The sequence below is a fragment of the Macrobrachium rosenbergii genome, chromosome 34, assembly GCF_040412425.1.
Source record: "Macrobrachium rosenbergii isolate ZJJX-2024 chromosome 34, ASM4041242v1, whole genome shotgun sequence".
In the NCBI taxonomy this organism is placed as follows: Eukaryota; Metazoa; Arthropoda; class Malacostraca; order Decapoda; family Palaemonidae; genus Macrobrachium; species Macrobrachium rosenbergii.
The window spans coordinates 3,708,092-3,733,601 of record NC_089774.1 but is presented as its reverse complement, the minus strand read 5'-3'; the positions used below and the strand labels follow the sequence as shown (position 1 = coordinate 3,733,601).

At 36.4% G+C, this 25,510-nt stretch overlaps 1 long non-coding RNA gene across 2 annotated transcripts; it reads left to right on the top strand.

The window, feature by feature from the left end:
- Positions 1-463: 463 nt before the first annotated feature.
- On the top strand, positions 464-24,530 carry LOC136856061 (uncharacterized). Of its 2 annotated transcripts, none has more exons than XR_010858212.1 (6): positions 464-529; positions 3,974-4,182; positions 4,501-4,729; positions 5,413-7,003; positions 7,759-7,907; positions 9,616-24,530. It is a non-coding gene; the product is annotated as an uncharacterized lncRNA (long non-coding RNA). The 2 variants fall into 2 exon arrangements; XR_010858213.1 differs by having other exon boundaries at positions 473-529; positions 4,501-4,575.
- The last annotated feature ends 980 nt before the right edge of the window (positions 24,531-25,510 follow it).

Sequence of the window (25,510 nt, the reverse complement as noted above, 5' to 3'; positions counted from 1 at the left end):
TTTCGGGTTAATATGTCGACGTTGCCCCTAATTAGTTTTCTCTAATTTTGCCGATATTGATAGAAAACTTATGCTGAATTCTAAACAAATTTTGGAAAGAAATTTAACCGTAATTATTTACAGAAGAGTAATCGTCATTTATCTTCTCACTAGAGACCTCTCAACTGCTATCACAGAGGTTGAATGGGAAGCGTTTGATAATAATAAAAAATAAATTTCAAATTTCCACCTGTCGGGAACAAGCAGTCGAAGTTGATTGGCAGACGTACGATGATAACCAAGGTTGTTATAATCATAAGAAAATAATTAAAATTAGACTACCGGTTTTTATAAAATGTTATGCTTATAAATAGTCTTCTACAACAAGATAAAGATATATATAAAAACTATTCCACATATATTTTATACTCATTACGTACGATACTCTGGGTGTCTCACCTGTAGCCCACGAGCTTCAAAATGTAAACAAAACAGGGTCCCTGACAAACCGGATTGCTTCTTCGCCATTTATGTCAAATTTAGGCCAAAAGTAAGTTGATATTGGCAATCTCTTCAACATTATCTATTCCAATAATATATTTTTATGTTTTGTATAAAGTTTTAATGTATATTAGTCTCTGTTTTATTATTATAGGTGACGTTATATGTCACGGCTCTTTGGCTCGGCCCCATTTCATTATTATTAACATGGACGGTACAGGTAATTGTCGGTTCTGTTTTCGTAATGAAAATAGCAACCCAGGCTTAGTGTTGAGGCAAGGGCGGAGTATGCTGAGTGAACAAGAGAATATGTAGGCTGTGCGTCATGTATAGCCAGATGTCAATAAAGGGGAAAAATTTAAGGAGCCCTTATTTCAAATGTATACATCCTAAACTAATCTTGGGAGAACTATTGGGTTGCTCTGCTTCGGTTATTACCTTGGAAATTTAATTTTCCTTTAGTGTTTTGGTTGCTTACTAACAACTTACTGTTATATTTTGTCGGTCGACTGTAATTAACCTGTAATTAACATCAGGGGGCTTTTGGTAAAAAGTGGAGTTTCCAGTAATTCTAAGTCGGCTGTCCGCGGTGAGCTAGCCTATGGCAATTGATGTTTTCCTATGTTATTTTACCTGCTGAACAAGAATTTAAAATAATATTTTGTCAGTCGGCAAGTAAAATAACATTGAAAAACTTCATTTGCCATTGTCTAGCTCCACTGCACACTATTCGAAGCTTTCGTAAACGGGAAACAAAACATTACCATTTCCGCTTTCAACTTGGGTGGCCGCTATAGGTCGCCGTGGCAGAACGGCGCTGCGCACCTTATCTGCACTTTTTGAGATTCCTGGCAAGCTTGTATGTTCTGGCAAGAGGTAATTACTTTAAATTCTTGTTCAGCAAGTAAAATAACACAGGAAAACGTCAATTGACAGTCTCTCGCTAAGCGCAGAAAACCGGCAGCTGCTGATTGGCGAACCGAAAGCTAGCGCATGCGTGTTAAGGCTTAGAATCAGCAGTACTAGTAATGAATGAAAAGTGCCTTTGGAACGGCTCCCACTATCCATTTATTCCCCCATCTTTTTACGCTTGTTTCTTGCGTTCCAAATGACACATATAACAGGAAATACAACAATAAACTTTTCCCAAGTTATTTACCCCACCAAAAACCCCGAATTCCCAACGGGTCCCCCTTACTGTTAGCTATTCTCGAAAGGGTTTTACCACACCCAAAACCCCGATTCCCAGCAGGTCCCCTTTACTGTCGGCTACAGTTCTAAAATAATTTACAGCTTAATTACAGCTGAGCGACAAAATATTACCTTAAATTCTTGTTCAGCAGGTAAAGTTCCATAGAAAAACATCAACTGCCATAGCCTAGCTCACCGCGGACAGCCGGCTTAGATGTACCTAGTTTCCTTCACCAGCAGTTCTGGGGACCCCCCAGCTAAGTAACACAGCCTGCTAGGTTAGGTTAGGGTACATTAGGTTAGTATGGTTCCCCTTATAATAGGTTTTCTTAGCCAATCCCTTCTTGAACACATGGCTCCCTGATGACTTGCACACGTGCAGAACCATTCCATAACAACATGGCAGTCCGGTCTTTCTCCCAACAATTTCCCCCCACCCAAAACCCCACGTTCTCAAAGGATCCCCAACTATGTTGGGGTAGATATGCGGTTAATAATAATGACTGACCGACAATAAACACCATCGCCTACGTCAGCAGCACGAATAGTATAGGAAAAATCGATTTCCAAGGTAATAGTCCGTGCAGAGTTACCCTGTAGTTTTACCCTAATCTTACCTGAGACGGTGTCTGGCCTGACAAAGGGGCTATCCTCCTCAAAACTTCTCTTGACCAAACATAACCATACCAGTGATGCACCATCTAACATGACCTGTGGTACTGGGTCTTCAAGACCTTAATAAAATTTACCCAGTAGGAGAGTAGTGCTATCAGTGCACCTCATACATTGCACTTTAGGCATTACTTAAGGGCTTTGCAGTGCCCCTTTGTTCCCTAGCTGCAACCTCTTTCATTCTTTTTCTTCCTGTTATACATTTAAACCTTATTTACTCCCAGTTTCCCTTTTCAGCACTGATTGACCTCAAAGGTCCCAGTGCTTGGCCTTTGGCCCAGATTCTACATTCTCATCTATCCCATTAATAGAATTGAAAGGGTCAGATGCCACTGAAAAGATTGCATCCCAACTGAATTTATTGAGGGCCTTTTCCCACCCTGGTTAACCTTAAGTTTTGTAACCGGAATGCTTACATGTTCTGTGGTGAAACCTTTCACATGTACCCTTTACCCATAGATTAACAACTTTTTGTATATTCCCAGTAGCTGCAAGACTAAGAAAGAAAACTGTAAAATTCAGCATAACTTTTATATATGAGTTGTCTGATTCCTAACAAAAAGGCAGATTTCCTGGTTTTCTGCTAGTTATGAGTGTAACATAAATTAACTTATGCATTTCTCAGTGTTCACCAAAAGACTTGAGGTAGTTGTGATTTTGAGAAAACAGGCGTATTATATGAGTTTTCTCCCAGTTGGCTGCATAGAGTTGTTACAGGTTTTTGGTATCCAAAGCCTTACACGAATGATGTTCACTGTTCACCTAGACATATAATTTTAAAGACTGGAATTTTATTACATGTAACTGTTAGCATACCAAATGCCCCTGAACATTCATTGAAATAAGGTACAGTACCACAGTAACCTAACCTAAGCATAATGTATTTTTGAATCTCAAGACACTGAATTTTTTGTTTTTATCATCAGTCAGCTTCAATGGAAAATATATTTGAATCCACATTACAGTAAAAAAAACCCAAAAACTATACTAATACTGTACATACAACTAGCTTCAGATTTCAATTAGGATGAAATTTAAACAACTCACAGCATCTTATAGGTGCCTAGTAGTATGTATGTTATTTTTCTTGATAAGTGGAGTATGATGTATTTGGAGACAAAATTACTTCAGGCAGAAAAGGTAATTAGCATTTCCCATGAAAGTTAGACAGAATATATATTTAGTTTTATCCACATGACCCCTAAAATTGAAGTGGCATTTATGGAAGTACCAGTGTACCACTGACATAGGAATATGGATAAGATTAATAGAGCCCCATCTTGGGGCACTCGTAACAAGTTCCTGGGGTAGTACATGGTCCTAACTCTGCATCTGTTCATGATTTCCTTGACAGGTTTACTGCACTCTTACTGCCATATTTCATACTTGTTGTGGTGTGTGTTCTTCAGTTGTAATATCTTGCTCGTTCTCCTCATTCTCGTGAATTTCATTATTTTCTTCTCTAGTATTTACCTTCATTATGGGCTGAATGTGTTTTATAAAATGATTGTGTGATATTTGATCGTTTATATATACAGTGCAGCACAAAGTACATGGTTATGTATCGCACTGTCAATTACATGTGTATCAGTCAGTTGAGTAATTTCACATATTTTTACTTACCTTTCAGATAACATATCCTTGAGAAGGATTTACTGAAGATTTAGACAAAATTTTGCTCAGGAGTTTCAGTTTGGGTAGAGAAAGGATGTCCTTGTGTTCAGGAAGAAGAATTGAAGGGTACCCATATCATTATTGTCTGTGGGTCACGGCAATTTTCTGCTTTAAAGGAACCAGGATCAAATATGCTTGTGGGAGTGTCTGTTCTTCATGAAGCTGGTATTTTCTTGTTTTTATTACTGTACTTTTAAGTAGAACAGTCTTAGGCTATATATATACTGTGGAATATTCCTAGTGGATAAATGTAAGTAACTCTGAACTATGATCTTGAAATATAGTTTTATTGTTTATAAAATCACATTATGATATGTTTTATACTTCTTATGAACCAGCATTATCAATTATTTAGGTTGCGCTGAATATTTTTGTGTATTGTAGTACACATACAATTGCAATTGCTGCTTGCAATACATCAGTTGACAGTGTACTGTATTTTTCTCAATATTTAATTTTATATCTTTTTTGCCTGCATTTCAGGATCAGTGAAACGGCTGTATATGGGCCTGTTATAGTAACCGATGCTGTAGAAGTATTTACCTAAGGCTAGAGAAGGTAATTGTTTGAAGTTTGGTCCCTAAGAAGAAAACACACTTCACATTTAAGAAGGAGTGTAGTTTATCCACGTTATCATTGGTTGTTGGTTCTGACTGATCTGTTTCAAAGGAACTAAGATCATTTTAAGCCTGATGAAGCATATGTGCATCAGGTTGGTATATTTGATGATTGACATGCCTTCATTTTTGTTCGTGTAGATCAAACGCAGACGATGCACTGCGGAGTTAATCTTGTAATTGAAAATGCAAGAAACTCATCAACATCATGTAAATTGATTCTGCTTATAAAATTGCATTATGATAATGGTTATTGGAAGTGCATTTGAAGGGCTGCTTATCATTGTTCAAGCTCAAAGGTAGTGTAGCATGAACACTCACTCTGACATCTTCATTATCTTCCTGCTGACTGTATTCATTATTTTGAATAGCTGGTAGGTCCTTTTGTTCAGAAATGGTTTTTTCTCTATTTTCTTGACTCGGTTTAGTGTAGCTAATATCAAAGTTATTTCCAGTTTTGTTTCCTTTCCTTTCCTTTTGCATAAACCTTTTGTAAATCCCGTGCACAAAAATATTTAACAGTAATTTACAAGATATCATTATAAGTAACCTCAAACTTCGTGAAATGCAAAGTTTTCCATTTTATTCTCTTTGAGAAATTATTTTTCGTAACCTGAAGATATTACGTAAATGCTGTTGTGCTTTAATACAGTAGCATTTTTCTCAGTGAACCACATGAATGGAAGCAAGTTCAATTTTGTGTGTGAAGTATAACACTATTATTCACAGAGATTGTCCGGGAACTCTACTTAATATTTTATTGTTCTCTTTTGTTCAGGTCTCACCAGATAAGACCAGGCAGAAAAGGGAAAGCCCTACTGGATTTTTCTTCTTCAAAAGAGCAGAGTGGTGCAAGTTAGAGCTGGTATATTTTATAATATTGCTATTGAAGCTGATTCAGACTTATCATAGTCCTTCTGCACAGACGGATTTCGCATGTATGTTGCATTTTGCAAGCATCATGTTAGAGAAACTGCTAATTGAATCTTATTTAAAAGACACTGTTTATCCTGGGAGATGCTCTCTCTGCCACATCCTCACCTGCTGTTATAGGTGGTTTTGGAGCATCATGTCCCAAGAAGTTGAGATTTCATACAGTAAGACCCTCAGTTGATCTGACCAGGTTGCACATGAGGTCTCATTTGATTGGATGGACCAGTCCAGTTGAGAAATACATAAAACATCTCAATCTTGTTCTGAAGCAAAGTTACGACAAGGCTGTTGTGCCTGTATGAGTTTTAGCAAGAATTGTATTCTGTCTTAAACGGTATTGGTGCTCCTCAGCATGTATCTCCACAGGTATTTCAGACGATTTCAGCAAGCACAAAAGGAATTTAGCTGTATGCTCTTGAGAGAGCTTAGGGCCATACAGCTGAAGAGTTGGAATGAAATATTGTGAGCACAGTGTGTATGCCAGCAATTTCAGTACTTTTTATACTTTTACTTTGAAACCTTACACTGATAGCTTAAAACTAAAAGATGAGTTGCCTGACAAGGAAAACCATATGTTTGCATGCTATGCCCATTAGTATAGACTTACAGAATTAGTGGAGAGTTGGAAGATATTTGATGGAATTTACCATCTGCATACTCAGCAGTGCTGATTTGTCTAGACAGTTGTTGTAATTTGCCATTTAATTATGCCTCAAGCTACTAAAATTACTCCTGTATAAGCTTTGATTGCAACATTTCCTTAAAACTGTTGAGGCATATGCTGAAGAGCAACATTACCTCTAAGGAACAGACAAGAAGTCCTGTTAGAACGTAGATGCAATAGCCTTGCCATTACTCCTCTTCAGAGCATGACTGATATTATCTATGTGTTTCTTATGGACTGGCCAGTACTGCCTGATCAAATGAAACCTCAGTGTTGTCAGGCTAGAGCCGGAGAGCTCCTTACTATAAGAATCTCAGCTTCTTGGGGCATGGTGCCTCAAAACCACCTATTAATAACTGGTGGGAAAATGTCAGGAGACATCTCTGAGGAAATACGGTAACATTTAAGTAAGATTCAGTCAACAGCTTCTCACGGATGCTGCTTGCAAGATGCAGCATGCATGCTAAAGTCTGCCTGTATAGAGATACTGTGATAATTTGTAAGCCAGGCTTCACTAACAATATTATGAAGATCCCAGTTGCCATTTCTATCATTTTGCCTCTTTGAAGAAATCAACTCGTACAGGATTTGTCCTCTTCTTCATGCCATAACTTTTTCAGCTGAAGATGAGTCTTCTGATGAGGAAAACCACATGACGACACTTCCTATCTTGCAAGAAAGGCAGTCTCCTGTCTGTATACAGGGAATTCTAAGAAGATAGAAAATGACTGGTTTGATTATGGATAGAGGACATTTTATACTGAAATCAAAGGTAAGACATAAATAATTATGTACTTTGTCAAGAAGTGAAATTGTTTCAAGTGCAAGTTAAGTATTATTTTGAAGTAGTTTAGCAAACTAAGCAAAGTGAAATAGGTACAGTTGGAGAGGAAGAGACTCAATACATATTACTGTATTGCAAAACTACTCTTGTCTTCTCAGAGGTACAAAATAGTCTCTCATTGTTCCTTAGCATTGTGTAACAAAAGAAGGTTTTTTTTTTTTATTTAGTGCAGTGTGCAGCTTAAGTTGTATGAGGTAAATTTAAGTTTTCATGGTTGTTTTTTGCACAGCTGTACAAGGTCATTCATCTTGTTCCTCTCACACACACGTAGGTTTAGGAACTTTTATGTGTGCCATGTTTTGTCTGCATAAAATTTGAATAAATAGTCATGTAAGTTAAAGAATATTCTATGAATTTATAGGATTTCTCTTTAACTTCATCTTCTTTTGAGATGACTCTTGTTGGCAGGAGTCCCCACTGTGGAATACGACATATAGGGCAACTTGCATGGCACACTAAAGACAGTACTGTGTTCTTCTTTCATCCTCTTTAGCCTCACTCATCGCACTTCCCTGTCTAACCTCTTCAACTTTACATCTCCCCAATTTTCACTTTTAATGTCGATTGAGCCCGTAGCGTTTGAATTTAGTAGTTTGGATCACTGATGAGGAATACTGTTTTCAGGTTTCCTGCATTTTTATGTTAAATGTATATCTCACCAATATTCTTTTTCTGTTGTAAAGGTATGGTAGCGTGATTTGAAAATGGAAGTCATACTGTTCTTGGTGACCATAGCCCCATGTTATAAAGGAGGCAGTGATTAGTCAGCAGATTTGGCCAGAAGGTTTTACAGAGATGACCTCACACAGCAGGAATTAGATCTGATGGAAAGGTAATATTGACATTAATCTTGACTTCATTTTTATGGAATCAGTTGACTCTCTGTTAAATCAATGAATTCAGTGATCAAATACTTCCTTCTAATCCAGAGTTCTTGCTTTTTAAGGCAATTGTCTGTGTCAAAAACATTTCAAGATAACTTGGATCGAGTGCTCATGATTTAATCATAGATTTCTAGATTGTTTATTACATACATAGACATTTGCTCTCATGGGATTATTCCATGGCAAATCTGTTGTATGTATTTGTCCATGTTTACTGTCTTGAAACTCCCTTTTGTCTGACAGACGGAAACAGTCTAATGATACTTGGTATACCTAGAACCTCAAGATTCATCAGTTACCCTCCTCATTTTATGAGTCTGTAGTTTCTCTTAATATCTCGTATGTCCAGAGTTTCCCAGCTTGTTGTGAGAAGGTTTCTTTCCAGCATTATTCTGTTATTTTGTGTGCTAATCTCTGCAGCAAGCCAAAGTTAAGTGGACTGTCCTTACTGCTAACTGTATTTCTGGTATTTTTTCAGTGTTAATATTTATGGTGCTCTGTGCTTAGGAAGTGGGTCATCTCTGCTTTTGAGCCATGTTTGCCAATTGAAGGGTTAGGAGCTTTCATCCTCTCTTAAGTTGTCAAATCTCATGAGGGGCTTTGAACAGTGTTGCATTCAAGCCCATGAGGGAGGCTTTGGATGAAGACTTCCACTAGCTTTAACTTTGGCAAAGAGAGTGGGTAAATTGCATGGCCTTTTGTATCATATGTTCAGTGTGCAGGGGGTCTCTCATTTCCATTCATTTATGAGTTTATGGAGAAAATCTTTCAATTCCTGACGAGACATGAGAGCTTCTAGGTCTCCTTCCTCAGGGACTTCATTGATGGTAATCCAGACAAGATGCTCATGAGTGCAAGCCCTGATTTACTAACTGGACCAACAGGGACAAGGCGATGTCCAAAACTTGCTCTCTGGCTTTGCGAGATGGTCAAGCCATCCCTGGCTTTCAGAGGTACTTTTGGCAGACCGCTTTCACCTCCTGAGGGACACCATAAATTTTGTATTGAAGAGATGTCACAAATAAATGGTTGGATTTGCATACAATGAATAATAAATGTAATTGTATGGTAAATCTGTTGGGTTTACCAAGTACAAGCATTTCTCTTAACATACTGTGAATTGATCCTCACAGTAAGCTACTTTCCTGAGTTATCAGACACTCAGTACCTGATTCATAAGTCTTCAGCTGACTTGGATTATGAAGATATATGAAAACACTGTGACATAAGCGATTGTCTCACGCCTTAATTGTACTTCAAGTAGATACGTGAATGGTGGGAGGTGATGTAACAATTTTTATAACAAAGGTGCTTTGATATAATCACATTCATCATATACTGTATTGAGTTTCCTCCTCCCAATACCCAAACCACACAAAATATGTGGATGATTGGTGAATACCAGAGATTCGAGGTGGCTTGTGTTGTTAGACCACCATACTTCCAATTGTTAGACAAAAGAGTGATTCTTGGGGCAGTTGAGACTGTAAATGTCAGCAAATATGTTATTGGGTTTGCACAAATAAAGTTTTTTGCGACATCAAAACCCAGTATTTATCTAGCGACATGGTATGAACAGTCTTTAAATGTCAAGAATTCTTACATTAAAATTTATATATTGTATAATAGCATTAAAGTCTTCACTGTCATTTTCAGATTGTGTGGCTTCTTGGATAGCGTAAATGAATAACCTCATTAAGAAGTTCAAGATTTTGCTGGAGCACCAAAGAGTCATAAGTTTCATGTCTTTACTTTTTACTAATTTGGGCTTAGATACGTGCAGTTTACGTACACCAGTTATACTTGTCATATAGATCTGAATGCATGTCACGCAGTATGACACTTTAAAAGGCATAACTCTCAGTTAAACAATTGCATAGGTCCTGGTGCTTGGTGCCTGGTCTTGACTGAAACTTTGTTGATTGAGTGATAGATTCATCCATTCTTCCTTCTTCCAGCACCCAAGCTGGTTATATGATCTTTTCTGCTACCATCTGCTGGCGCTCATTTCCCTCACATTCTAATTCCTTGCAATTGAAAGACATTTCCTTGAATACTTCAGTCTTGGGGATTTAAGGAGACTTCCTAACATTTTCTTAATTGCTAAGCTGTCATCTTAATTTGGTAACTTTTTTCATAGTGTGCTAGATGTATGCATAAATTGCATGATTTTGTGTGCTGTGGGATGTGTTTGTATTGTTAGAGAGAGAAATGTCAAACTTTCTTGTGCACCTGAAGATTAATACTGAGTAGCATTGGCGAGAACATAGCAATCTTTCCATTTGAGAAGGATCTCTGATCAATCAAAGTAGCAGAATTGTCTATATCCTGTATTTTTCCAAGTGCGATTCATGTCACCCACTTTGAACAAAAGCATGAAGTTACTGTAGGAGGCATTTGTTTGACTCTTGCCAGCTGACAGCTTCTGACATCTCGGTAATTCACTCTGCATAACTGTACTCTCTTAAGTACCTTCTCTCTGATTGCCCAGCCAATGAAGTCGTGGATGAAGAATTAGCACATTTGTAGAAGCCTTGCAGTTCAGCTTTTGAATGTGCTAACTGAAGTACCTTGGTTGCAGCTCTACTTCTTTAATTTTTTGACACATCAGAATGCTGCCTTGCATAGAGCATTCATTTCCTTCTTTTGTGTTCGTACTTTCTCTGTACAGCTTTTCTAAGTGACAGGATATTTTAACATATGTATGTATAGTTTAAAGTGCAAGGAATGTTCAAATCAGGAAAGGGTATGAATCAAGTAAGGATGGTTTGACAGGAACAGGAATTGTTAATTAAACTTCGAAAATGAATCCAAAGTTAGTTGGAGCCATGATGTGATCTGTGGGTGATGATGTAAGGAAGAGTTGTGAGAGATGTAGTGTGTAGTAATTGTGTTATAAGCCAAAGAATTATTTTCTGTTTGTCAGATTTTATATCTTTTGTCATCCAAGAAAAACACTATATAAATTAACTTATTTTATATTTTGTTTTGTGTTTGCTATTCACAGGCATAACATATTTTATTTCTCAAATTAAAGTATGTTGAAAGAAATGAATTGATTACTGGTATATGTTATCTAGAAAGAGGTTTGTGTTTGTACTTAAAAAGTCAGAATTATGGGGGTTGAAACTTAATCTTTTTGTGTTTGTTTATATCGTATAACTTCATATTTTGACAAGCCATTTTGAATCCTGTGATTTTCAGTGGGTTCCATATGTTATGCTTATGAATACACCTGCTAATCGTTATTACAAGACTATACTGCAGTAGTGGCCAAAATTTTAATTAAGAAAAGCCAGTGTCCATACAGTGTACAAGCCTTTTATAATAATTTTGCTATGCTAATGACACAGTAAGGTGTTAGCCACGAATAGCATCATGAGTAAACAAAAAAATCTTGTGCCCTTTCAAGTTAATATCCCCCACCACTCATTTGGTTACAGATGTCACTGATGCATAGTATTTTTTTTTTTGTTGTGACAGCGTTCTGCGTCCTCCATCTCCCAGATTTTACACCTTTTCTTTATAAAGTCACTGTGAAATAGTGATTACATGCTTGTAGTTGAATGGAGCATGTTGGCAGTCTTAAGTGCTATTTGTTTTAGATTATGATAGCGGAGAGAGAGAAATTGGCATTTGTTTACATGAGTCAGTAATGCTGCCATCTAAATGAAGGGTTTATTCCCTAATTCTTGCTTAGCCCACCTCTGGAGCGTTGTTGTCCCGTCTATTTACTCTCTGAAGCAGTTATACTAGTTTGTTGTGTAGTTCATTTTCTGTGCATTGTACTTAACAAATACAGATGTGTGTGTTATAATTTTGGGCAAATGAGCAGTTGACATTGCTGATTTCTAGGGTATTTCCACACTCCATTGTCTGCTTTGGGGAGGAAATGAAACAGCTTTAGTGTTTTACTAGTGCCATTGTTTCTAGAAGATTTTGGGAGCCTTTTTGTAGCACATTCGCTTAAAAATTGGGGAATCTATATTTTTGGTTAGTCAGAGAGAGTCATGTGCAGTTACGCAGGATTTCCAAACTTTTGATCCTGATTTCTTTGTAGGTGACATCATAAAGGAAGTCAAGACCTTAGCTGTAATTTTCAAAGCTTACAGTTGTTTTTCCTCCCCTTCTTCCTGGAGGATGCAGGAGATGTAGGGTTCTATAGCAGAAGTTCTGGCCATGGGCAGTGTGAGTCTATTATGTGAAGATAGCTCAGGTGTTGTGACTTTTTCAAGACATGTTACTAGTACTTGACGTTCATGTTGTATCACTTGGGAGACTGAAACAGGCTGTAAAAACACTAATCTAAATCTAAGGACTCATTGGTTACTATACTGCATTACAGGCTATACCCCAGTATACTCTTCCAAAAACATCTTCACACCATAAGGTCCTGTAGGGCAAGATCACCTAGCCATCTCTGTGGGTATCCAAACATACTGAGTATCAGTCTGGTTACAAGTGCTAGCCATTATGGACAATTGGTGATGTTATTGAGGAGAAAGGGGAAGAACCTCTAAGGTCCAAGGAGCACTGCCTCTCTTTGGCTTCAAAACTGGATAAAGCATTAGTAAAAAGTAATAGATTTGTGTTTATGAACAGTAAGTGTTAGTTTTATTAATTTTTAAAAACTAGTTTTTCCTGAAATTTTTATGTCATTTGATGGTAAAGATTAAAAGTTTTAGCATTAAGTTGCTTAGCTCAATGATTTGATAATAGTAGTACTGAGTTTTATTTGCATGTGTGCTTATTATGTTTCAAAAATTGTATAGTATTATTTAACAGACAGGTGTGAGTATTATTAAGAGGGCATAGATTAGCTTAAAAGTGTGCATGTAAGGTGATACTAAAATAAAAATTGTTTCCATCCAATGAATTGACCACTCCTGCAATATAGTAGTACAAGATGTTAAAGTATCAGAAATGATCTATGATGTTATTGTGACTGTTTAATTTGAGTTGTTAAAGAGAACTTTTGATATGTAAAGTTGAGTAACTTTGTCATGTCATCAGATATTTCCTTTGACATAAGTCTGGACTTGTTTGTGGACCCTTTTTCCACTTGCTGCTTGGAATTCTTACATATCTGCAAAATGATTGTGATGATATAGGTTAATAAGACCACCAAGTCTTGTCGTTGGATTCATAAGGATGGGTTGAAGGATGTATCGTGTGAGAAGTGTAACATGGGTTGATGGAAAGGTAAAAGAAATTGAGCAACATCTACTCTGGACAGTGTTCTCTGTAGGGGAGTTTTTTAGTGACTTTAGGTAGTTATTAATCCATAAAAATACTAGCACTATGTTGTGTTTTATCTAAAGTTTTGCCCCCATGGAATTGTAATAGTATTCATTATTTGCCCACCTTTCGCTCATAAATGGAAACTGAACTTACTAAATGTAAAAAAATTAACTTTTTAGATGGTAAATTTCGTGGGTACAAAAAGTAAACATTGCAATTTTTGTCTTACTTAAACAGTACATTCTAAATGACAGTGTTTATCAACTGTAAAATCTCAAAATTGGAGGAATTGTCCAGTTTGTCAATGATAGGAGAATTGGTAGATTGTTATTATTTTCAAGAAATTATCCAGATCATTGAGTCATTTCAAAACTTCAGAAGATTGGAGTAAAAGATTTGTTCTTTTAACAGAGGGTGAAAATGGGACCAGGTTGTAGTCAAAGAAGTTAGACAGCTAAGTATGAATAGGCCAAAGTAAAATACAGAAAGCAGCACTGGTGGGGTCTCAATAGACAGAAATTTTGGTATTTTCCATTTTGTAAAGTCTTATCAGCAAGATAAGAAGCTGAACAGGATGAAAGAGAATATTTTATTAATTGTGATGTGTGTTTTCAAGAGTACAGGGTCAAGCATACTCTCAGACTTATGTCAGTTGGAAATCTTTATTGTAATCTTTGATGTTTCTGCTGTATCTAAAATTGAAGTTCTCTTCCAGATGTACTTGCAGTAAAAATGGAAAGACTGAAAAATAAAGGCATGTGCCTACACCCCAAGGGGCTGGTCTTAACGAACAGAGTTCTTTGGCACCAGTGAGACCTCTCCCTACTGTCCTGCTGCCAGCAGCCACTGAAGAGTCTTGGAGGATCTGTGAATTGCTTCCGTAGGGAGTATGGTGTTGGGCCTTCTCTTGATGGAGATTAATATGGTATCTGGTAACTGCTGTGTTTGATTGCCGGAAGCACTTTGTTGCTCAGTGTCCAGTTGCTTAACATTTACTGGGATGAAGTATCTGAAACAGTTTGATAGCTTTAACAAGAAGTAATTATAGCTCATGACTGTGTTGTCTAAAGTGTATTGCCTACTGGTAGAGCATTTTACTTGGTTGAATCCAGATTACCAAAGGTATTTGAAATGTTATGGAACCAAAGACAATCTTAAACACTAGAGGATTTTGGAGGAATTTGAGTTTATTGTAACTATATCAAAAGGTTGTATTTTCCAATTTCTTCCTAGCTATCTTGGTGCCAAGTTGGCTTGTGAAGTAGTTGCTCCAGGTATAGTAATAACTTCGATAATTTTTAAAAAGTTCTTGAGTGATCTTAAGACCATTGTGGCTCTATGGATTCATGATTCATTTGAAGAGCATCTACTGCTCAGATGGGCTTGTGACTAACATTGTGTTGAACTCAGAATACCTGAGAAGTGTTATTCATAGCACCAATACTTGGATAACTCCATATGTGGGGAGGTTTTTTTTTTATAGATTTTTCAAGTCGGTTCAGTTATGCTGTGTATCTTAACTCCCATATTGCAGGTAATAACCTATATACTAAGTGTGATGCCTTCGAAAATAGTGTCTTCAGAAAACATTGGGGTTAGCCATAGGTTTCGCTCTCTGAGAGAGAAAGAATACTGAGATAAATTGAATGGCATCAACTGTAAAAATGCTTAGTTCACCAAAGTATGACTGTAACTTTTGTTTAGCCAATATTGTCAAGCAAGTATATCTATAATTATGCCTAAATGAGGTTATGCCTTGGAAGGTATTTCCATGTTTTTCATGCAGACACATCTACCCTTTAATTTGGACTGAAAATGAGCAGTCTTTAGTGTTTACATAGACTTATTAATTTAGAAATGTGGTATTGCTCATCATGGTTGAGAGTACATCTTGAAATCTATTTATGTCAATGCACTTGCAATAACACTGTAAGCCAAAAGAACGTGAACATGAAATTCATCAATTCTGGGGGCATTTTTAGTGTAGTGTTGTATCATGTCTCATAAGTGAACATTGAAAAGTTTCAGGTATGTCTTGTATATTAAAGCCCTTAAAAACTTCATGGAAAGGAAGTCGGTATTACTTTATATGTGCCTGAGATTTTCCACGATCATTATGTTCCTTAGTTTGGGTGATAGGGTGAAGAAAGCTAAAGATGCAGTTCCATCATTTCACCCAGGAATGATGATTCTACCTTTCATTTTCTTGAATCATCTTGACAGTATTGTTATTTCCTGTAACATAAAATCAAAAGATTAAGCAAATGGCAAAGAAAACATGAACATTTTGAGAGTAGAATGGCCAAGTGACTATTCTCAGTTTTGAATAGAATTTAGTACGCCATAAAAGCCTAATCTGTTGTTAGTGGATACTGAGGTGTTGTAAATATGAAATGTTTTTCGATGCCTTTGAAGTATATAGAGGTCTTTTTTAAAAGAAAAGGTATCCTTCATACTAAAGATATTGAAGTGATTTTATTGAATGCATTGTCACTTGCTCAGACCAGTACTGTCATCTTGGATTTCTTAGTAATATTGAGTTTCTTTGGATGGAAGAAGTGGTCGTTTATTGTTTGTCTTTGTCATTGGTCTGCACATGTCCCCATGTTGGAGTGGTTGCTCTGTCGTATTGATATTCAGTCTTGTTGGTTTGCATGAGTGCAAAGCTGTGACTTTTATCCTGGGCTTTGTGCTTAAAAACAACTGAATTTTATGTTAAACTTTGATTCCTAGTTTATATTTCCTTAATTACTTTGGAATCCTGTAAGCATGCCATTGCCCTTAATACTAAGATTTCAGGATAAAACTTTTGTGGGAATTAAATTTTTATACTTTGCTCATGTGGCTATAATGTTAACCCCTAGATATCTAGAATAAATCTATCTCTCTACCAAGTAGATAATGAACAGAATTTTACAATACTGTACAGGTAAATGTGTCAGATATGAACTAGAATTATAAGTCCTTAACAATAACAATTTAATATTGTACCTAAATAAAGGCCAGTGGTGCTTTTATTACTCCGAAACTTCTTCTTTACTTACAAAAATTATATCTGCAGTTATATCAGGCACTTCTTGCACAATATCATTCTAGTAGATTTAGGGTACACACTGTACTTATATTCAATATTATGTTGATCCAGGCATTGGTGACTTATACTATTTTTTCAGTGAAAGTTAGATACAGAAGAGTTAAAAGAACTCATCAGCTGTAACCAACAAAGGGAAAACCTTAGTTAGAACTGTTGATGAATTTTACAGGTTCACTGGAAGTTAGATGATTAAGAGGCACCACATATAGGGATAACATTTTATGTAGGTCACCAATGTACCTGGCTCTGTTTTCTAAAAGTCTTTAGCGTAGGCGAAAGGTCTTGGGAGAGTAGTCTGTTCATGCATTGCCAACAGTTGTGATCTGCAGCTATAATTGAAGAGGAGTTCATTGGGAAATTATATAACAGGTAGATATTTAGTAAGTTCCGGATGTGGTCTTCTGATGCTGGATAATTGATTGTTATAATTTGGCATGAGATGAACACAGGGCTAATCTCTTAGAAAAAGTGGCATAATGTTAATTTGTAGGGAAATCTAAAAATCATTAAGAAAGGGCGTAGATGAGGACTTAGACCAGATTTGGAGAGGAATTATGAGAGACCTAACCTCATTAAAGGACATCTTAGCCTAAAGTATACCATTGGTGATCAGTAGTAACAGGAAGGTGGTGCATTTATTTAGGGGGGAAGAATTTTCTGAATTGGCTTGGTATTGTTTTGTGACAAACTGGTTAACGTAATAGTATCGGCAAAGGATCCCAAAGTAACTGCGGTGTTTTGGTTGCAACATCAATAGACAGGAAAACAAATCCTGTAGTTTAGTTGTCTCTAAGAAAAACTATATCTATTTATCACTCCTTCCTTAACCCATTCAGTTGTTTATTGTATAATGAGGGGGGAAGTTGTGCACAAAAGCTCCGTAAACATTTTCAGCTAGTTATTAATCTCTTCAGATTTCATACAATATGGTTATCAGTCCCCAAATCCATTGTTGACTTCTTTCTCTCTGGTCTTCATGATTTAGAGGCAGTTTGTTACTTGAATTCTGATGTCTATTCAGGTTCTTTTATTCAAGTTGTGTTGACAATGCAAAACTTCACTGGTGTTTGGGTCGCTTTGGTTGAAAAATTTCAGAAGTACTTGAAATTTTGAATTACGTTCATTAAAATCATTCTGAATTTGAGATTGTAAGTAGGTTTTCCATTGTTCCATTGCCTCTTGAGCCACTTAGTGACTCATTACCAATCACCCCAGGCCCCTACCTATGACTCCTTGTTTTGCATCTTCTCTCCCATAACTTATTATTGCGTTATTATTTGGGTTCTACCTGCTCTCTTCTCTTTCACCTACTTGCCAATACAGGCAGTCCCAGGGTTACTATGGGCTGAGCTTACGATGTTTGGAGTTTACAAAGCTCCTCAAATATATTCATCAAATATTATTTCCTGGGTTACAGCGCACGTTCCCGGTTTACGACGCTGATCCGATGGGAGAAGTATGGCTCCAAAACAGCAGAATGGTCAAAATTTGGAAGGTTTTTTCACGAAAAACTCAATAATATGCAGGTTACATTGTTTTCAAGACACCCAAAGGATAAAAAGCAATGCTTTCTTACGATATTCAGTGATATTTCAGGTTACAAAGATTTTCAGCTTACGACATTGATTGCATGAAATTTTTTATTAAATGTTGTTTAGTCACAGATTTGTTTGGCATTTCTTTTTCTCTTGTCCAAAGGAAATATTTTGGGTTGCTCTCTCAGATAAATTCTAGTTTGGTCTTTCCCTATTTTGAAGGACTTGTCTGACTCCATTCGTAATTTGTCCATGTTTTTTTAACTTGCCCTGATGGACATATTTATGAAGTCACTGGTCCTGTGAGTTCTTAACTCTGCGAGAATGGTTTCCTTCTCAGCTTGAAGGATTTTGTTTGTGCTTATTTTGTTACTGGTATTTTGCTTTCACTTTTCAGTCAATTCTGATTTTCTCTAACAGTCTGGACTTTGTCTAAATCTTTTCTGAGTCTCCTTCCTGACAATTTGAAGGATTCCTTTTTCCTTTTTTTGTGAAATCTACAAAAGTCTTTTCTCTTATCGTTGTGATATGGTTGACGCAGAAGCATTTTGACTTTATTAGCAACATTAACACTTGCAAATTTGTCTTTCCATGTTTTCATAAATCCTTTCTGAATTTATTCATTGATGGTCTGAAGGATTCCCTTCTTGTTATATTGTAAGACCCACCAAAGCTGGTTTTGCTTCTTGGTACTGCATGCTATTTGTTGTGCATAGGTCCTCGAGTTATGTATCAGACATATCCCACTTTGTGGGGAAGGAGTTGTGTTCCCATTTTGCTGGAACCTTTCCTTTCCTGAGCCTTTTTGATAAGAATTGAAACAATTAATTTTTCTCTTCAGTGCTCTTGTTACTTCAAACTTGGGCTTTTGACTTTTTAATTTCAAGTGTGTCATGCTCTGACCTGTCTTAAAATGCTCTTAGCAACTGCTTGTATGTGCTGTGTACTGTACTGTCTGCTGTCTTGCATATACAATTTTGCTGTATGCTTCAATCTTTACATTCTCAGGCACATCGTGTAAATTATGAATCTTTTTGTCATACTGTTCATTGCACTTACAGTATATGGAATTTGTTTGCTCTTCTGCGTTACAGAACATTTGAGTCTTTGTTTAAACACTTTTTCCGGATCTAAGGAAAGAAGTCCTTGGTATTTTTTTATATTTCTGCTCTTAAAGTGGCTGTACTACAAATTCTGTTTGTTCTTTCCTGATTCACTTCACAATATCTCACTTCTCAAAGGAATCTGTCCATGTTGACTGGAGTGTCGTACTTCAAATGTTTCCTTGCGAAACATTCACTTATTAAAGTGAATTCAGTAGTATATTCTTTTTGGTACACTGGTAGATATAGAATTTGGAAAGGTAAAAATGACGACTTGCATCAGAATGGGTTGTCAGGAAAAGACTAAACATTATAATTTTAATTGCTGATAACCATTTAGTTCATTCTTTATGGCTTGCCTTCTTTCATTTGTTTAAAGAAATTATTACCTTCTGCAGTGTTGTTACAAGTTTCTAGGCTATGGTTATCAGCCTTATTGACTATTCAGACCTCACTTGGATTCACTGTTACATACCTGAGGTCCCTCTGTGTCAGCCTTTTCTGTCCAAGTCTCAATTCAGTCATGTGGGTCTTCATATTCAGTTTCTGTTGCACATAGACGGGAAAAATGAGTGACCCTTTTTCTTATCGTTGTTACGTTTGAGTGTGACGTGCATATCCTTCTTGCAGTGTTTTCTCTGTACTTCTATATTGTCTGCAATTGGGAACCTTCACCTTTTGCAGAATTGTAATACATGTAACAGTAGCTTTATTTGTCTCTCCAACCACCTTGTATGGGTCATCGCTTCTGTCCTTGCCGGCTTCATAGTTATCGGTTACAGTCTATGGACTCTGCATCTTTAACTACCTTGTATCCAGTGTACTTTATACAGCATATTGTATACCACTGCAGTTTTGTTCTGTTACGATTTTGATTTCGGTTACTTGTGTTCATGGTGACTGTGTGAGGGACTTAGTCATGGTTGGTGAATATTTCTTGACTTTTGATAATGCACAGAATCTATGGATGTCCCCAAGGGTTTTATTAAGCAATATGTTTGTAAGTGATACTTGGTTTTCACTTTTTTGTTTGGCTTATGACGTCAGGTTTGGAAGGAACCAATTTTTTTATATTTTATAGTTACTGACTTTGATTCATGTTGTTAGGACTTCATACCTGTTTCATTTCTTGCTGTGCTTAATGGTGAGTGTTGCAGTTGTGAATGTGGGTTTTGCTATGGCCATAGGTTTGTTACTGCTTAATGAATTAAGAGGAAGACATAAGTTTACTGTCAGCTTACATACATTGCTACAAATCCCATTTGTCAGAAGAAAGAGGTATCTTGCTATGTTGATCAGATTTGTTAGGCTTCTGCTGGGATGTTAAACATCATGCCACTTTGTATGAAATCGAGAGGTGTTTGAAGTACCTTTGAATTCTAGTAATAACCATTGTCATTGCTGTAGGCCATCTCAGTCCATATGTGTGGATCTTCAATGTTTCTGATGCGTATAGACGAAAAATCAGTGACCCTTCTGTTAGGTTTTAGTGTGGCATGATTCAGCTTTGTGTAGTTTTTCTCTTTTTACATTAAAGGAAGTATTCATTGCAGAAAATCCCTTTGGTTTGCAATAAGGAACTTCCAGTTTTTCCATATTGTATTTCTGGCAATAGAAGCTGTATACTACACCTATTCTTATTCTTACATTATCTGTCTTTCCAGATTTTATTTGATGTGGCTTCTGTTTTTTATGCAGTACGCTATAGCTTATTATATATCACATCATGTTTCTCCTGTTAGTAACTCGGACCCTTGCCATATTGAAAACCTGGTTAGTCATGTTCTTGGTGATTACGGTACAGTATTCACACTTGATTTTTGATACTGCACCCAATATGATGTCTCAGTGGATGTTATTCCTATTCCGTAATTTGTTTGTAATGTGGCATCTGGTTTTAACTTCTGTATGTGATTCATAAATAATTGGTTTTCTTAGTCTATGAAGTTTGAAGGGAACTGTTTTTTATTTTTGGCACCATCCTTGACACTGACCTACTTCAGTTGAAGCTTCATTGATTGATCAGTTCTTCAGTTGACAGTGTGCCAGTTGCTTTGGCTGTAGGCTTTTGTTTAAAGAATTGTAAGAAAAGCTAGAGTTTTTATTACTATCAGTTTATGTAAATTGCTACTGATCCCATTTATTGGAGGGATTGGGTCTTTTGCCGTCAGTCAGTTTTGCTTGATATCCATTTGAATGTTAGATTTACATTGACATTGATTTGTCTGTGTTCATTGGATTTCCTGTCTATTGTATTTCATGCTTAGCGGATTGATCAGTTCTTTGGTTTTGAATGTGCGCATTGCTTTGCCTTTAAGTGTTTTTTATTGCTGAAGGAATTGCAAGAAAGAGCTTCATTACTGTCATTGTTTGTTCATTGCCGCATGCCACATTTTTTGCTGTGTCAGTCAGATTAGTTTGGTGTGTTGGAATGTTATACCTCTGCAACATGTTACAGTATTAAAAGACGTTTGAATCCCTTTAATATGCAAGCCAAATGCATGTGATAAAGCTTTAAATGAAGTCTTAGGAAAATTCAGGGATAAGACAGCCATTTGCAAAGTGACCACAGTTGAAAGAACAACATTTCAACAATGTTTCGTCTTTTGATTACAGAGTATGCAGGAAATAACTGTATTATGTAGATGATTTGAGTTAATGTAGAGATTAGGCAGGTGTCCTTAAAAGTTGATACCCGACTGCTACTTTTTGGTATTAATGTTACCTTAGTGCAAATAGCACGTCTTCCAGAGCCTCAGATTTGGGGGTTGCCATCTGTGCTGACTCATCAATGCAGTGGTCTCGAGTGGTGCCTTGCATTGTTGTCAGCCACTTTGCCCACTTCTTTTGCTCATATTGAAGGTACAGAATGAATGGAATCTCTCAGACGTGTATTTTGTTTTACTGTTTTCTAGTGAGTTTTTATTAGCTTGGTATAAGGAACTGTACTTGGAATAAAGACTGTAGTCTGTGATGATGACATGAGAAGCATTAAAGAACCCTAAAAATGTCTGAACATTAATGATATTCCCATTCACATTCAGCGGTTTGGATTCCACTTTAACTTTTCCTGGCTGCTCAGAATTGAACTTAATGGAAACATTTAGCAAAAGTAAAGATGTCAAAAGTTTCTACTTGAAATTTTGATTTTAAATGAGGTTATGCCTGATAACATCAGTTATTTGCAATTTTAATTTTATCCCGTGTTGCATTCAGGAACGTCATTTGCGTTAAAGAATTTGGATTTTAGCCACGGTTTGGTGTGACAGCTTCATTTCTTTGTAAGAACTTAGTTGTTAGCCAAGATTTCATCAAGTTACATCATTTGTTAGCAAAAATTTAATGGTGAGGCTGCCTTTTAAAAGTCCATTGGCTAGGGGGTGATAACGTCATTGCTCATGAAACTTTACTTCTTAGCTAAATTTTGTGCAGTGACATCATTTGCCTGTAAGAATTTATTAAGTTGCATGCTATAATGTCAGTTGCTTGTAAGAATTTAGTTTTTAGCCCAGGTTTCATGCAGTTACATGTTTGTTTGCAAAAAATTTAGTGGTAAGATGGCTTGCTGTAATGCCATTTACTCTTAAGAATTTAGTTGTAACTTTTCTTAATCTTCTCGTTTGTAGGCATTGAACGAAAAATGTATAATATAGGTTAAGTGTTGTAGATAGATTTAAATAACAGCATTGCTTACGCAATGATAATTTTAATGCCAATTTTGTGGCTTTACAGTGCTCTTACTGATGTATTGATACAAATACAGTAGATTTCTAGTGTGTTACAGAATGTACCATGAAAGCAATACCGCATTCCTGGATTCATATGTTTAATAGACACTTCAATGTTTATATTCGGGCAAGCTAAAGAGATGTCTCTGCTCTTAAAGTACGGAGGTATTTTGGTGGTAACAAAGACATTTGGTTATGAATGTAGATTTATTTGCTGGACATTTAAAGGCTTCATTACCGTTATATTCATATGCTGGTGAATTTGTCATTTTTGCAGCAGAGGCCATTCACTTTACTTAAGCATGCTTACCCTCAATGCTGTGTGAAAGACCTATGGTAGTTTCCCACGTTTTCTGAATACTTGTTTTCTTAGTCTAGTGTTTACAGGTTATTTAAAGCATTATGGGTGTTAGGGAACACATCAAAATTTAACTGCCTTGGAGAGGTCTTCTAAAATGAAGGACTTCCTGGTACATGCTGGAATTATCCAAAGCATTGGTGCTATGAATAAAACTTTTCAAGTTCTCTTATTTCAGTCATAATTTTAATTACAAGTCAATTTGATTATTAGATGTTATTCAAAGGGGTTATGAATGTTTAAGGTACAAAAGATTGTTCTAAAATCACTGGGGGAGTTCAAAAAATCTCAAAGTTGTTACTTTATCTGGAGTTATAACTTGACACCAAGGTGGCTAAGTGAAGCTTGGGGGGAAATACAACTTCTGAGTAAGTTTCAACATACTCAAAATCCATCTCTAGAATTCCTTAAGTGTTCAAGAATATCATTGGTTTTATGTAACATTTTGAAAACGTTTGTAGGGAGACTTCAGCTAAGTAAAACTCTATGGTAATAAGCAATACATTTTGAACAGCCCAGTCATGAACTGTAATTTCTTCCAGGTTTAGCTATTGAAATGTTTGATGCTTTGCACTGCGGAAAGTATTAACCAACTGGACTTCGTTAGCAATAGGGTGCTTCCAGCCATCAAGCAGCAGTTACCAGATAACGTATTTATCTCACATGTAAGAGAAGACCCAACACCATACCTGCTATGGAAGTAATTCATGGGTCCTTCAAGATCCCCTAATGGCCCCTGGTAGCAGGGTAGTAGGAAAGAGGGTTATTGGTTGCCAAGTAACAACTTCCCTAAGGCCAGCCCCTGTTTTTGGGGGGGGGACACTGTCACTGATTAAAAAAATTTTTTGTACAGTTTTCAATTTTACTTAGAGAATTATTGTAAAATTTTGGTAAAACAAAGTCTCTATCCTTTTCATTTTTTTAGTATTAAATTTTTTTAGTTATTTAATACAACACTTTTTTGTACAGAAAGAATATCCCATCTGCAGTGAATTTAACTGGATCTCCCTGCAGTTATTGTTGGAGAAGCTCCAGTAGTTAAAATATGCAGCTTGGTACATAATTCTTAACGGCAGAAGTACTTGCAGTCCATTTGAAATATTCTCCCTGCAGTTATTCTTGGAGAAGCTCCAGTAGTTAAAATCTGCAGCTTGGTACACAATTCTTAACGGCAGAAGCACTTGCAGTCCATTTGAAATATTCAGTTAGAACCTGGGTCCTCCAATATTTCTAGTCGGAAGTAGGTGTAGCACTCTGAGAACATTCAGCATAGCCAATTTTCACACTCACAAAGGTGGAGTCCTTGCAGTTCACTTTGTTTCCAATATTGTCACTTGTTAATTTCTTCCACAGTAGCAGCATGTGGTTGAAGAGCTTGAAGCTCGATGAAAATCTCCACTTGGACTTATTGAAAATTTTTTGAAAGATTGTGATCTAGAATGTGATTCGGGGACAATCCTCTTGACCAGATGTGTTATGTCCATATTTCCTAATACATGTATTTGATAAATATGAATTGATTTTCTCATCCCTTGGTAATGCAATGATTCCTTGTGTTCATCTTTAGAAACTAACAATGTAATATTCACAATTTACATAAACCAGCAGCAGAAACTTCACTAAAATGTTACTACTCAACACAATCCAGATTAAAAATTGCTCATATTGCAAGGCAAAATGAAAGAGAGACCTTCTTAAAGTACACCTAATACTTTATAAAATCACTTACTTGCCTGGGATTTCAGTTCACAAAACTAATAAACTTGCAACTTAAAAGTCAGGAAGCATTCAGAAAAACATTTTGGTGGGCTCAATCTGAATTTTCTTGAGACAATACACTGTAAGTTTAAATTGATGATTATTGCAGTTTGCAATGCATGGCTTATGTTTTTCAAAACAAATACTGGCAGGCATAATGTATTTATAGAAGTGTGTGATGTTAAGAAGTCTTCATATAAATTAAACTTTGAAATTTTTGTTAAAAGGCGGGAACCAAGAAAATTGACTTATTGCTGGAATGAAAGTTCATCACTAATTGCAAACCGGCTAATATGTCCATGAATGTTAAAGGAACTATTACATACAAGTGGATAGGTCAAAAATTTAAGGGCCACTTAGTTATTTCATAGACAAGCAGCAAGACTACACATTTGAATAAGGGAAGATTTACACTTCTTTTAGCTTAAACTGGGCTTTTACGGTCGCAAATCCTGGGAAAAACGATTACAGGAACTGCCATGTCTTTTGACTTGAAAGATTTTGGATCAGAATGCAAAACCTGAGGGCAGAAAGAAGACATTACATTGAGAAAAGTATATGAAAAACAGGAATTTTAGAGACTGGTCTAAATTTATGCTTAGGAAAGCACTTTCGAAACTTTGTAAATGGAAATTTGCACCTGTGAGGAAGTGAATTACAAAAACTGAAAAAGGCAAATTTTGATGTCTAAACCTAACAGAATCAATTAAAAACTCTCAGAAAATTCTGATTCT